Source organism: Sceloporus occidentalis, unplaced genomic scaffold (genome assembly GCF_023333645.1).
Source record: "Sceloporus occidentalis isolate IW3139 unplaced genomic scaffold, rSceOcc1.0.p SCAF_39, whole genome shotgun sequence".
Classification (NCBI taxonomy): domain Eukaryota; kingdom Metazoa; phylum Chordata; class Lepidosauria; order Squamata; family Phrynosomatidae; genus Sceloporus; species Sceloporus occidentalis.
The window spans coordinates 3,486,029-3,498,651 of record NW_028317019.1 but is presented as its reverse complement, the minus strand read 5'-3'; the positions used below and the strand labels follow the sequence as shown (position 1 = coordinate 3,498,651).

At 42.1% G+C, this 12,623-nt stretch overlaps 1 pseudogene; it reads right to left on the bottom strand.

Moving 5' to 3' along the window:
• LOC149290427 (uncharacterized) overlaps positions 1-9,489 on the bottom strand; it is a 429,900-nt pseudogene extending 420,411 nt beyond the window's left edge.
• Positions 9,490-12,623: the final 3,134 nt, after the last annotated feature.

Sequence of the window (12,623 nt, the reverse complement as noted above, 5' to 3'; positions counted from 1 at the left end):
TTAAATTACCATAAATACATAGGAATGCCATATATACATATAATTCTAAATGCAAAATACATTAGAATAAACTTCCAAACCTAAAGCGACAGCTAGCTCCTTCCTTTAAATAATCCTCTTTTATCTCTGGCTAATTAGTCTTTACATCTTTCTTGTTCTTATCTGCCTTCAAGTCGATTTAGACTCATGGCGACCCTATGGATGAGAGTCCATAATTCTCTATTTGTCTTCATACTTAACCTATTCCAATTTTATTTTGAACTGTAATTATTCCCTCCCCTTTTCAATGTAAATCCTTTGTACATATTCCCCCAGATATTACCATTTCTTTCCACAATACATAGTAATCTTCATTACAAATTTGACATTTATATAATCTTTATTATTTTCTGAGTCATAAAAATAGAAAAAACGACACAAATCCAGTATCCATAACATCACTGTCACAAATCTTTCCGTTTCCTTGGACCCACTTTCTGCTTTCTGTTTTCTTGGCCTTTCAAAGAGCTCACTTTCATCATATTATAACCGAACCCTGCTTTTAAACACAAATTTTATGCACAACTCTAAAACGTATGAACACAATATATCCCAATTGCTTATGGATAATATCAGTTTTCATTTATGTTCTTATCTATTGTCAAAATAACGTATGCATAACTTCACAGTATTCGATTCCTTCTTTATCATGCTTTACTTTAAGCAGGAGACTCAAACTTTCTTCTACTGACCTATAATTAACCAGGAAATAAAAATACACATTTAAAGAAATTTTGGAAGAACAGACTTTGTAGATTCAATTCCAGTTAATTCAGACCTCAATGAGCTTCAGATTTCAGTTCCATCCTTTTCTCCATTCCTCTTCTCTTTTTCCATATCCTAATTCTGAGCCCTACAAGAGAGTTTGTCCCGTTCCCTGTAATCATTAACTCTCTGCATCCAATTTTCCCGTCTTGGAGTCTCATCTGACTTCCATAACTTTGCTATTTCGATTCTAGCTGCTGTTACAAAATATAATCCTCCAATATTGTCTTTCGTCCTGTGGGCTTAAAATCGAAGTTATATTGAGTAAGTACAACTTAGGGCTCATTGGGAATTTTATTCCCAATATCTGCTGTATTGAGTCATGTACTTTCTCCCAAAGTTTCTGAATTTCCCTGCAATGCCACCATATATGATAGATGTTTCCCTTTTTACAATCACACCCCAACAATTCCCCTGTGCTAATTTATAAGGTTTGTTTAGCTTCCATGGGGTGTAATATCATCTGTTCATTATTTTCATGTGATTCCCTTTTAGATCCTGTTCTACTGTAAATTTACTTGTTCTATTCCAGGCGTTCTGCCATTCTTCCATTTCAATTTTGCATCCCATATCCTGTGCCCATTTCCCCATATACTCTTTTACAGTCTCCTGTTCCATATTCCTGCTCAACAGTAGTTTGTGTCATTTGGATATCTTTTTCTTATCAGGTTGCCAGAACAAATCATCCAATCCGTTTAGTCTAGCTTCGATCCCTATTGTTTTGTTGTCCGCCAGAAATCTTTGTTTTAGCTGGTAGGAATTAAACCACTGTCTATTATGTCCATCCTTGTCAATATCTTCCCTAGATCTTATCGACCAATTCCCTGATTGATCCTTCTTAAGCCAATGTTTGTAAGTGAGCCAATTACTGATGCTTATCCATCTACCGAAGAGTGCCTTCTGGGCCGATGTCCGAAGTGGTAACTTAAAACAAAATGTCTTTTGAATCTTGTTCCAAGTGAGTAGTAAAAATTTCCTCATTGGATGATTATTGAAATCTTTATTCATCCCCAACTTCTCATAACATAAGAAGGCGTGCCAACCAAATCTTAACTGCACATCCTCTAGATCAAGTATTTCTTTGTCCTCTAATTTAATCCAGTTTTGGATCCAAATTAGATTACATGCCCAATAATGTAATCTGAAGTCTGGGAGTGAATAGCCCCTCTCTCTGAAGCATCTTTGAGCTCCTCCCATTTAATCCGAGGTTTGTGTCCTTTCCATATGAATCTTTTTAGCTCGGCTTCCCAACCTTTAAATATCCTTAATCTCTATTGGCAAATTTTGTAGCAGAAACATAATCTTCTGTAGAACTGCCATTTTGATTACGGCAATTCTGCCTAGTAGTGAAAGATTTAACCAGCTCCATCTCCTTAAATTTTCTCTTATGTCTTTCCATACCCCTAAATAATTATTGTCTTTAGAAATCCAAATTCCTAAGCACCTCAGTTTCTTTCCTACTTGGAAGCCCGGTTTCCTCTTTCATTCCTCTACCTCTTCTCCAGTCATATTTTTAGTTATCAACACTGTCTTGTCTTTATTGATTTTCAGTCCTGTGAATTTGCTGAATTTGTTTAGCTCCTGTAGCAGCGGTTCTCTGCCCCGATTTGGGTCCTCCAAAACTGTTACCACGTCATCCGCAAACGCTCTTATCTTGGTTTCCTTTCCTTTCCTGTTAATCCCTTTTATATTTGGATTACCTTTAACAGAGGAAATCAAGATTTCCATCACTTCTAAGAATAAGAGCGGGGATATCAGGCATCCTTGCCTTGTGCCCTTATTGATCATACATTCTTGGGATCTTTCTCCGTTGATAATTAAGCTCTTTGCCGATTATATATTTGCCTTATTGCCTCCCATTTCCATACTTTTTACCACTTCTATCAAAAAAATCCCATCTCACGCTGTTGGAGGCTTTCTCCGTGTCAATAGCAATTAGGGCACATTTTTTCTCATTACTGACCTGGTAAAATTCAAGACAATTTATAATCGTTCTGATATTGTTCCTAATCTGTCTGCCTGGTAAAAATCCATTTTGCTCCTTCCCAATTGTCGAATTCAAAATTCCCTTCAGTCTGCTGGCAAGTATTTGTGTGAATATCTTATAATCAGTGTTCAGAAAACTTATTGGCCTATAATTAGTCATTAACAAGCTGTCCTTTCCTTCTTTAGGAATTAAAGTGATACTCGCTAGCTCCCATGAGTCTGGAATCCCTTCTGCATTAATAGGATTAAACCATTTATATAGTGGATCCACTAGTTCCCCTTGAAATATTTTATAATACCTAGCTGTAAATCCATCCACTCCAGGGTATTTCCCCTCTTTATCATCTTCTTATCTTCCCTCCGTCTATGGGGCCTGCAAAGGGAGGGGGCTTCCTTTCCTGGGGAGGGCATGGTCTAGATCTTCCCTGTCTATGGGGCTTCAAAAGAAGGCTCCAGGGCAGAGGAGAATGTGGCCCAATAGAGGGACCCTAACATTTCCCCAAATGAGCACATTCTCCGTCTCTCTGTCCAGAGGCAGAGCCCTCTTTCCCAAAATGGCTGCTCAGGGATTCCTATCCAAATGCCCCCTGTCTTTCAGCAGCCCCCTTTATGCCATCTCTTCCCTTGACACTTTCCTTCTTTCCTTCCTTTAACCTCCATCCCTTCAAGGAAGGGGACTTTCAGGCAAAGAACTAACAATGGTTTCCATGTCCTTTCTGCTTGTTCCCAGAGGAGGATCACTGAGCTTTGCAGGGTTGTTGTGAAGGGTAACTAAAGGATGTGTGTGTGTGTGTGGGGGGGGACTAATTCAGATTCTGTGGGCCTCTAAGCCTAGTTGACAGGGGGGTATCCCTCTCCCCAGAAGGGGCTTTGAGCTCCCTCCGTCTGCCTGCTCTTGGCTTTGGCCTAAATCTGGGCTCTTCTCTCCCCCACAGACAGAGCCCCCTTCCCCCAGGGAAAACCCCTTCCCCCCAGAAAGCTGTTGTTTCCAATGCTATTGAAGCCTATGCTATCTGATGCTTTTTATTTGTCACAAAAGTCTTTTGACTGGGAGCCTCCCCTCTTCCCAGAGATGAAGAGGGTGCTCCCATTGGAAGACCAAAGAGGGGGGCTTGCGATCCCTTATCTCCCCGCAAATGAAGAGGAAGGGAGGGAGGGTCTCTCCTCTGCCCCACTTTCCAGGAGGGAGGGGCTCCTCAAAGCCCTTTTTACATCTTAAGGACCCTGCCCCCTCCCCCCATGACCATGCCTCTCCTCAAGTGCCCCCTGCCCCTTTTTCTCATACATTTCTCTCCCCCACTTCCATCTCTTCCTCCCTCTGAACAGACTGTGAGGGCAGCAATGGCTTCAGGGCCTGAGACTGAGCATGTGCACATGCCGCAAAGGCCCCTCCTGAGCATGCGCAGGGATCACCAGGGCCTTGCTGCTGCTGCTGAGGCTTATTCTGTTGACAGCCTTTGCGGAAAGGGAAGGAGTGCACCCTTCTTTCCTTCCTTCCTTCCTTTGAGGAGACTTGGAGGATGCCAGAATGGGTCCCAAGGAGGAGCTGGACTCAGGAGGGAAAGGGAAGGAAGGAAGGCTCTGCTTTGTACATAGAGCTCTGTCTGTTTGGTATGTGTTTGTGTGTGTTTGCCTCTTTTCTGCTTATGGCTGGGAATGGAGCTGAGCACTGATGAGAGAAAAAAGTTTATTTTGTGCAAATTCAGAACTTCTGTACAACAAAGAGTCCAACACATTGAAACAACAAATAACTTTATTGAGAAAACATCAGAAATTCAGTGTTTAAACCAGAACTGCCCTCCCCAAGACAAAGAATACATTGAAACTCCAACACCTAAAACCCACCCTCTTCCAATCCTAGCCTCAACCACCACAGTCGCACAGTCTATGCCCCAAAGGGAACAAGGCCCCCATTTGCCATTCCCAGAAATTAGACCCCTTTCTGTTAATACCTGCCCCCACCTTTCTTCAGACAACATCCCACACTTTCCAAAAGCTATCATTCCCATAATTATACTAGCCAGTTGTAAAAAAAATCCCAGCACCCCCTACCTAGCTGACCTATGCCATGACCCATAATCCCCAGCCAAGTTTATAACCTGAAGCAATTATCTATACTAATAGCAATTAAACTTAACAAACTATAACTTTAAAACAGAAACAGACATATAGACAGACAAACGTAACACACAAAATCACAAGGGCATTTCTTTGCATTATTGGATTGAAAATATACTGTTTGTATTTCTTATTGACAAAAACAATGTTAGTTTACTGCTGAGATTGGAGTGGCTTCTCTCCTGTGTGGACTCTCTGATGTCTCACTAAGATTGCCTTCAAAGAAAAACATTTCCCACAATGCTGACATTTGTATGGCTTCTCTCCTGTGTGGACTCTCTGATGTATCATTAGGCCTGACTTCTGAGAAAAACATTTCCCACAATGCTGGCATTTGTATGGCTTCTCTCCTGTGTGGACTCTCTGATGTATCACTAGGTGTGGCTGCCGAGAAAAACATTTCCCACAATGCTGGCATTTGTATGGCTTCTCTCCTGTGTGGACTCTCTGATGTATCACTAGGTGTGGCTGCAGAGAAAAACATTTCCCACAATGCTGGCATTTGTATGGCTTCGCTCCTGTGTGGACTCTTTGATGTTTAACTAGGCTTGACTTCTCAGAAAAACATTTCCCACAACGCTGGCATTTGTATGGCTTCTCTCCTGTGTGGACTCTCTGATGTATCACTAGGTGTGGCTGCCGAGAAAAACATTTCCCACAATGCTGGCATTTGTATGGCTTCTCTCCTGTGTGGACTCTCTGATGTTTCACTAGGTCTGACTTTGAAGAAGAACATTTCCCACAATGCTGGCATTTGTATGGCTTCTCTCCTGTGTGGACTCTCTGATGTATCACTAGGTGTGGCTGCCGAGAAAAACATTTCCCACAATGCTGGCATTTGTATGGCTTCTCTCCTGTGTGGACTCTCTGATGTTTCACTAGGTCTGACTTTGAAGAAGAACATTTCCCACAATGCTGGCATTTGTATGGCTTCTCTCCTGTGTGGACTCTCTGATGTCTCACTAGGTGTGGCTGCTGAGAAAAACATTTCCCACAATGCTGGCATTTGTATGGCTTCTCTCCTGTGTGGACTCTCTGATGTATCACTAGGTGTGACTTTGAAGAAAAACCATTCTTACAATGCTGGCATTTGTATGGCTTCTCTCCTGTGTGGACTCTCTCATGTGCCACTAGGATTGACTTGTAAGCAATTTTTTTCCCACAATGCTGGCATTTATGTGACTTCTTTCTTGGGTGGACTCTCTCATGACTCACAAGTTCTTCTGTAAAGAAGGACAATCACAGTCAAGAATGAATATCAGAATTAAGAGAGGAGGGTGTTACCCCAATTTTTAGCCCTTGTTGAACCCTCCCTATTTGATATTAAATTAATTAAGTTGGTGAGAGTGACCCGAGTATGACACTATTGCAGATGTCCCGAAATCCATGAAACAATTGTATCCCTACAGACAGGAGCAAAGAAGAGATTGTAGTAGAACTGCCTTAAGGGAATTGGTTGAAGCAGATAGTCAAAGGACTGTTGAAAAAATATTCCATTAAACATGATTTAAAATATTTTGATTGACAAGTGGCATCATTTCCTATGAGACTGCCATAGTTTCCTGAGTCAGAGCCCAAAGCATGATGCAATCTAACTGCAGAGGTCACTTCATGCTCTTTTGCCCCAGATGACTGACAACCAATACACTATACAGCTCATCTGCAGATTGGTGTAGACTGGATTGGAGTTGTGTGTACAAGAGATTGTGAAGTTGATGGAAGTCAGAGAGCTTGCAAAGATTTGTATTATTTTGCAACTCAGGATAGAGAACCTCCAAGGACTTGGGTGAAATCAACTGTGTCTGTGAGTTACTTGTAAGTGTGGACAGTAGTCAGTGCATTGCCAAAACCTATATCTGGATATTTGTTTCCATACTCTGCTATGTTATTGTTGAGCTGCATCTGGAAGTGTTGCTTTCAGATTGCGCTGTACATTGGCTTATGAACAGGACTGGAATTCAGAGCTAAGAAGGACCTGAGAGCCGGTGTGCTAATCCCTTTTGTCTGAGGTATTTGCATCAAGCATCCGTTGCATTCAGTTTGGATTCAGACAATTCTTTCCCCACCCAGGAAACATACTAAAGCGATTTAAACCATTTTGAACACTCAGTCTCTGTCCGTAAGCAACAATTTCAGTATAAATGTCCGCCCTGATATTTACTGTTCTTTGGCGTCAGTCCCGTTGCAGAGAGAAACTCTGCTGGTTTACATGGCTAAGCTCCTCAATATACTCAACAAAACCACTTTCCGTTCCCTTGCAGGATCCTCAGCAATTGGAATCAAGAACATTCTAGGAAATGTATTACCATTAGTATAGCTTTACATTATTCACCAATCCCACCTTTTTTACTTACCTCTTGTGTGTATGAATGAATGCTTGTGTGTGCGCGTGCGTGCGCCGTGTGGGTGCATGTATTTTGCTTTTTCCCTAAATAAAACATAAAAACCCATTTGAAATGCCTCTGGAGTTATGTGAGATTGCGTGCCTGGTATAGTTGGGTTGACCTCCGACGTCACTGTTGCCTGACGAAAATTATGTCTCTTCTTTGGGCTAAGTACCAAATCCCCCCCCCCCCAAAGCATAGCACTTGCAAGTGTCCTCCCCAGACTCCAGCATTTTGAGTAACAAAGGGCTCCTGGAACCAAAAAGGCAGCTAAGCAAGCTCAAGTTGGAAAATAAAAGTGCTTTTTCTCTAACTGTGTCCTCCTTTCCTTCCTTCCGAAATATTACTCATAATTGCTAAATAAAACTACTTAATATGTCTGAAAACAAGGACCTGAGCCGGTTCTCATTAGTTCACTGAAACCAGTTCTGAAAATTTGTCAGAACTGCCTCCCAATCCCCAAGGCCCCTCTCCTGGCCCTTCCCAGGGGTCCCTTCCTCTCCGCACAGAGCTAGGCGATCCTGGCTTTGCTCCTGCCTTCCCCTCCTGGCTCCCAGAGGCCTGATCCCCTTCACTTTCTCCCTCTGCTCTCTAACCTTCTTTCTTGCTCATCAGCATCTCATTTTCAGCATCTCTTCCATGCCTTTCACTTTTTCACTTTCCGTCCGTCTCTTTATCACAGACATATACGCACAGAGTGTGATGCATAAAAGGGACACTTTGAGGCCCATTTCTTGAGAAAGGCAGGATAATCAATATACAAATAATTCATTGGCAAAGGCAGAGCAAAGGAGCTGGGACCTGGACTCCAATTTTGGTGAGGGTGAAGTGCCAGGGAGCAGTCTTAAAACAGCCTTAAAACATCTATAAGACAGGCATGGACTACTGATGGGGTTTGGAGGAGATCTCAGGGGCAACCCCACATTGTATTGCTGGGGGGGTGGGGGGTCAGAATGAAATAATATTTTGCCCCTCAGCATCCCACAGCATCCCTTTGGGGAAGTGGAGGCCATTTTACCACTGTTGAGCTCTCTCTGAGCCACTGCAGGCCCAAGAGAGGTCTTTCCCCCAAGAAGACTCTCCAGAGCTTTAAAAGGATGGAATAGGCGCCAAAAAAAGTAGGAAACTTGCCCAGGGATGTGCTGAGTACAATTTGGGTGTGAAAAGCATTAATCTCTATGGCTTTTCCCCACAAAATCCTAGAATAGGAAGTTTAGGATGGAGTATTTAGAATCCTTAGAAACTGGAGAGCAATAGTGCCTCACTGAACTACAAATTCAGATATTCTAAAGGATGTTGCTATCACAATTAAACTATGCTTTAAAGGGCTCTAGGATTCCAAGGAGACCACAAGTTGAACATGGGCCAACAGTGTGATGCAGCAGCTACAACGGCCCATGTGATTCTAGGGTGCATCATTACAAGAACAGTTTCTAGATCAAGAGAAGTAATAGTGCCACTCTATTCTTTGGTCAGGCCTCCCTTGGAATAATCCTGTGTCCAGTTCTGGGCCCCACAATTCAAAAAGGATGTTGACAAATTGGAGCATGTCCAAAGGAGGGCAACCGAAGTGGTGAAGGGTCTGGAAAACATCAGGCTCTATGAGGAGCAGCTTAGAGAGCTGGTTATGTTTGGCCTGGGTAAAAGAAGATAACGAGTGGATATGATAGCCATTGTTCAATATTTGAAAGGGTGTCATTTTGCGCAAGGAAAAGGCTTGCTTTCTGCTGCTACAGAGAAAGGGAGACACCACAATGGATGCAAGCCACAGGGAAAGAGGTTCCACCTAAACATTAGCAGGAACTTTGTGACAGTAAGAGCTCTTTGACAGTGGAATATACTCCCTTAGAGTTTGGTGGAGTCCTCTTTTTTGGAGGTCTTTCAAGAGGCTGGATGGCCATCTCTTGGGGGTGATTTGAATGTGTATTCCTGCAGGGCAGAAGGGGGTTCAACTGGATGGCCCTTGTGGTCTATTCCTATTCTATGATACTATAATTCTAATGGAACCATAGTGACACGATAATATAGTATGAAAGGGCCCTCAGTCTTTATAGAAAGAGCAATGGGTTCAGGTTCCTTACCTACAGAAGCCACATTCTCATAATTGTCCATCATTACAGAATTGTACAAAAGTTTCTGTTTCTTTGTCAACAGATTCCATTCTTCTTCAGAGAAATATACTGCCACATCTGCAAAGGTCACCTGAAATAGAAAATAGCCCTCATCCAGAGAGTGACTAAATAAAAAGGGGAGGAAAGAACATGGTGCATCCAAATATTATTTGATCGCTTCAGAATTCAGTCCAGGAAATAAACTTTAAATGCCGTCAGCCAGAAAAAAGCTACTGCCTTTGAGATGTTTCTCCTGAATCCTTTCAATATAATCTACAATATAATAAAAATATAATTTAGGCCATGGTTCAGCTATTGAGGATGGATTAGGATACTGACTATCCAAACACATACATTATATTTAGCCACAAAAGAATTGTGGTGCATTTAGCCATTTCTTGCCAAATTTCAGAGGCAAATGTCATTTTAAAAAACAGTTCTGGGGAGCACTCTGGACTTGAGGGCCACTGGGCCCACCCCCAATTTAGATCCAGAGATGGTCTCCCATATCCCCAACATTTCACAGACAGGAAAAGCAAGGCACATGTGGACAAGCAACACCAGAAGGTAGTGAGGATGGCCAAAGTTGTTTATTGGGAAGATCACACAAGCTATGAAGGGCACAGCAGGTTTGCTTTTGCCTCACCCTCCTGGCAAGGGAAGACCCTGGCAACTTATCTCCTCTCCTCTCCCCCCTTTTGAGTTGATGGGGTGCAAACTCCTTGGAAGTAATTTTGCAGCAACTGAAATGAGTTGAGGAGAAGGAGGAAAGTGGCTGGAGGAGAGAGAAAACGGGATATTTTTGAAAGCATCTGAAAAAGTAGGGTGACAGAGGATTAACCTGAACTTTCTCTGCCAAACTGGGACAATATGTTCTCCACTTGCTTTCATGAGCTGGCCCAACAATGACACAAATGAAACTAATAGTAAGGATGGCAACTCACCAAAGAGTTGTTGTACTTCAACCGCCTCTTTCTCTTGGAGCCCAACTCCCTCTGCTTGGCCTCTGTGTTAGCCATTAGGTGGGTAAGGGGGAGGGTGTCCTGGTGGCCCTGCACTTGGGTCTCTTCCAGCAAAATATGCCCCAAAGCTGTGTACAAGGAGACCGATATGAAGTTCCTGAGAAAAGAGACTAGGGTTAGGCTTGGTTTGTCAAAAAATCCTGCTTCTCTCAAAGACACAGAGAACAGCATGCTGCTGGTGAGATACGCAGGTGACATATGCCTCCTTTGGGTCAATGCAGAGATGGGTATCCCCTTCCTCCCTCTTCACCAAAGCCCCCTGGACCTAGCATAGATTCACTGCTGCTCCCCTACACAACAGATACTCCATGTTAAAATGCTTTTGACATTGCTATGTTGCACAGCACGTGAGGCAACACATTAACGTATGGCGCCAGATTCTCCACCTTGACTGTAGTCAGTAGCTTCTGAGCTGAAGAAACACCTGTCGCTTTCTCAGTGAGCAAAGAGACACTGTAATCTTCTCTCAGATGAGGCTTTTATTCATATAAGAAGTTCCACTGTGTACAACACTATATACATCGACACCCTCCACCATCCACACCAGTAACAACCCACTCTGAGGCACACACTGTCTGACTCTTCCTCAGTGACAGTTGAGAATGACAGTTGACAGTTGCATCAACATTCCAATGATGCACTGTTTAAATGCTGACATATCTAACTGCCACTAGAGCTGTAAATGACTTCCACAACAGCTCCACCTAGTGGCCACATGCATGTCATTTCCTCAGACCTGTTCACCATGGTCCTGACACTCCATGCCTTGTGAGAGTGGAGGGGGGGTCAGGGGATGGGGAATTGGAGAGGACCCTGGCTATGTCCCTGTAGCCAGATGTGAAATGAGCGCATCATCTGCTGAAACCTCCTGACCTCCCCAGTGGCCCTCAGAGGAGAATGCCTTCCTTTGGCTTCTGGCTAGAGAAACACAGCTGGAGGCTTCTCCAATGCCTCGCACCCAACACTCTCATCAGGCATGGAATGAACATGGAGCATGGCTTCCACAATTCCCATTTTTCATTTTGTAGTCCTTCTGATTTCACATCTATTTTAAACCTCTCCCTCATTTGACAATAAAGATACCAGTGACAATCTAGGCCAGATTCTTTAGGTTCTTCTTGTGTTTTGATCTCTAGCTTTCCTTGAGATTCTTTCAGTACATCCTTGTATCTTAACCATTTAGTTTTCTGGATACTTTTCCTCCCGAAAAGAGCCTCATGCGGCGAACATCATAAAGGTATTTTTGGACATATTCTACACTTGTTTTCACCCCAGATCTTCAGTAGAGCTTTTCTTATGAAATGATTTGTGCTTTCTTTATGACCTTTCTCTTTACCGTAAATTAGGTATCCATGCCACCCAAATCTGAAATGTTCACCCTCCAGACATAACAACTGTTCATTCTCTAATACAAACCATTCTCTAATACAAACTAAACAACAAGCAGCATCATAAAGTTTTAAGTTTGGTAAACCCAGCCCTCCTCTACTTTTGTCATCACAAAGTATTTTCGTTTTTATCCTGGCTCTTTTTTATTCCAAATAAATTTTGAGATTCCCTTTTGCCATAGATTCAATGGTTTTTCATTCTGGATGATGGGTATCGCTTGAAACAGAAACAGTATTTCAGGAAGGAAACTCATTTGGATCAATGATATTTTTCCTAATAGCAATAAGTGTAATTTCCCCCATTTTTCTAGGTCTTTTCTGATTTCCTTCCATGTGTCTCATAGTTATTGTGAAATGGATATGAGTTTTTATTTGTTATATTTATTCCTAGATATTTAACTTTCTTTCCCACTTTAAATCCACTAATTTCTTCCAGTATTTCTTCTTCCTTTTCCTCATATTTTTTGTTATTAATGTTGTTTTGTCTCTGTTTACTTTTAGTCCTCAATCATATTTGAATTCCACTATTACATCCATCAATTGTCTTGTGCTCTTTTCTGGGTTCTCCAAGAATACAAATGTCGTCTGAGAAGACTCTCATTTTAAACTCAGTTGTTTTTAATTTTTATTCCATTGATCTTATTTTCTAATCTTATCCTATTATTCAGTGCTTCTTGGATCAGAATAAACAAAAGGGGTGATAGTGGGAAAGCTTGCCATTTACCTTTAGAAATCTTAAATTCTTCTGGTTTTTATAGTTAACAATTAGTCTTTGATCTTTGGAAATTGCCTTTATCCATCTATAATAAG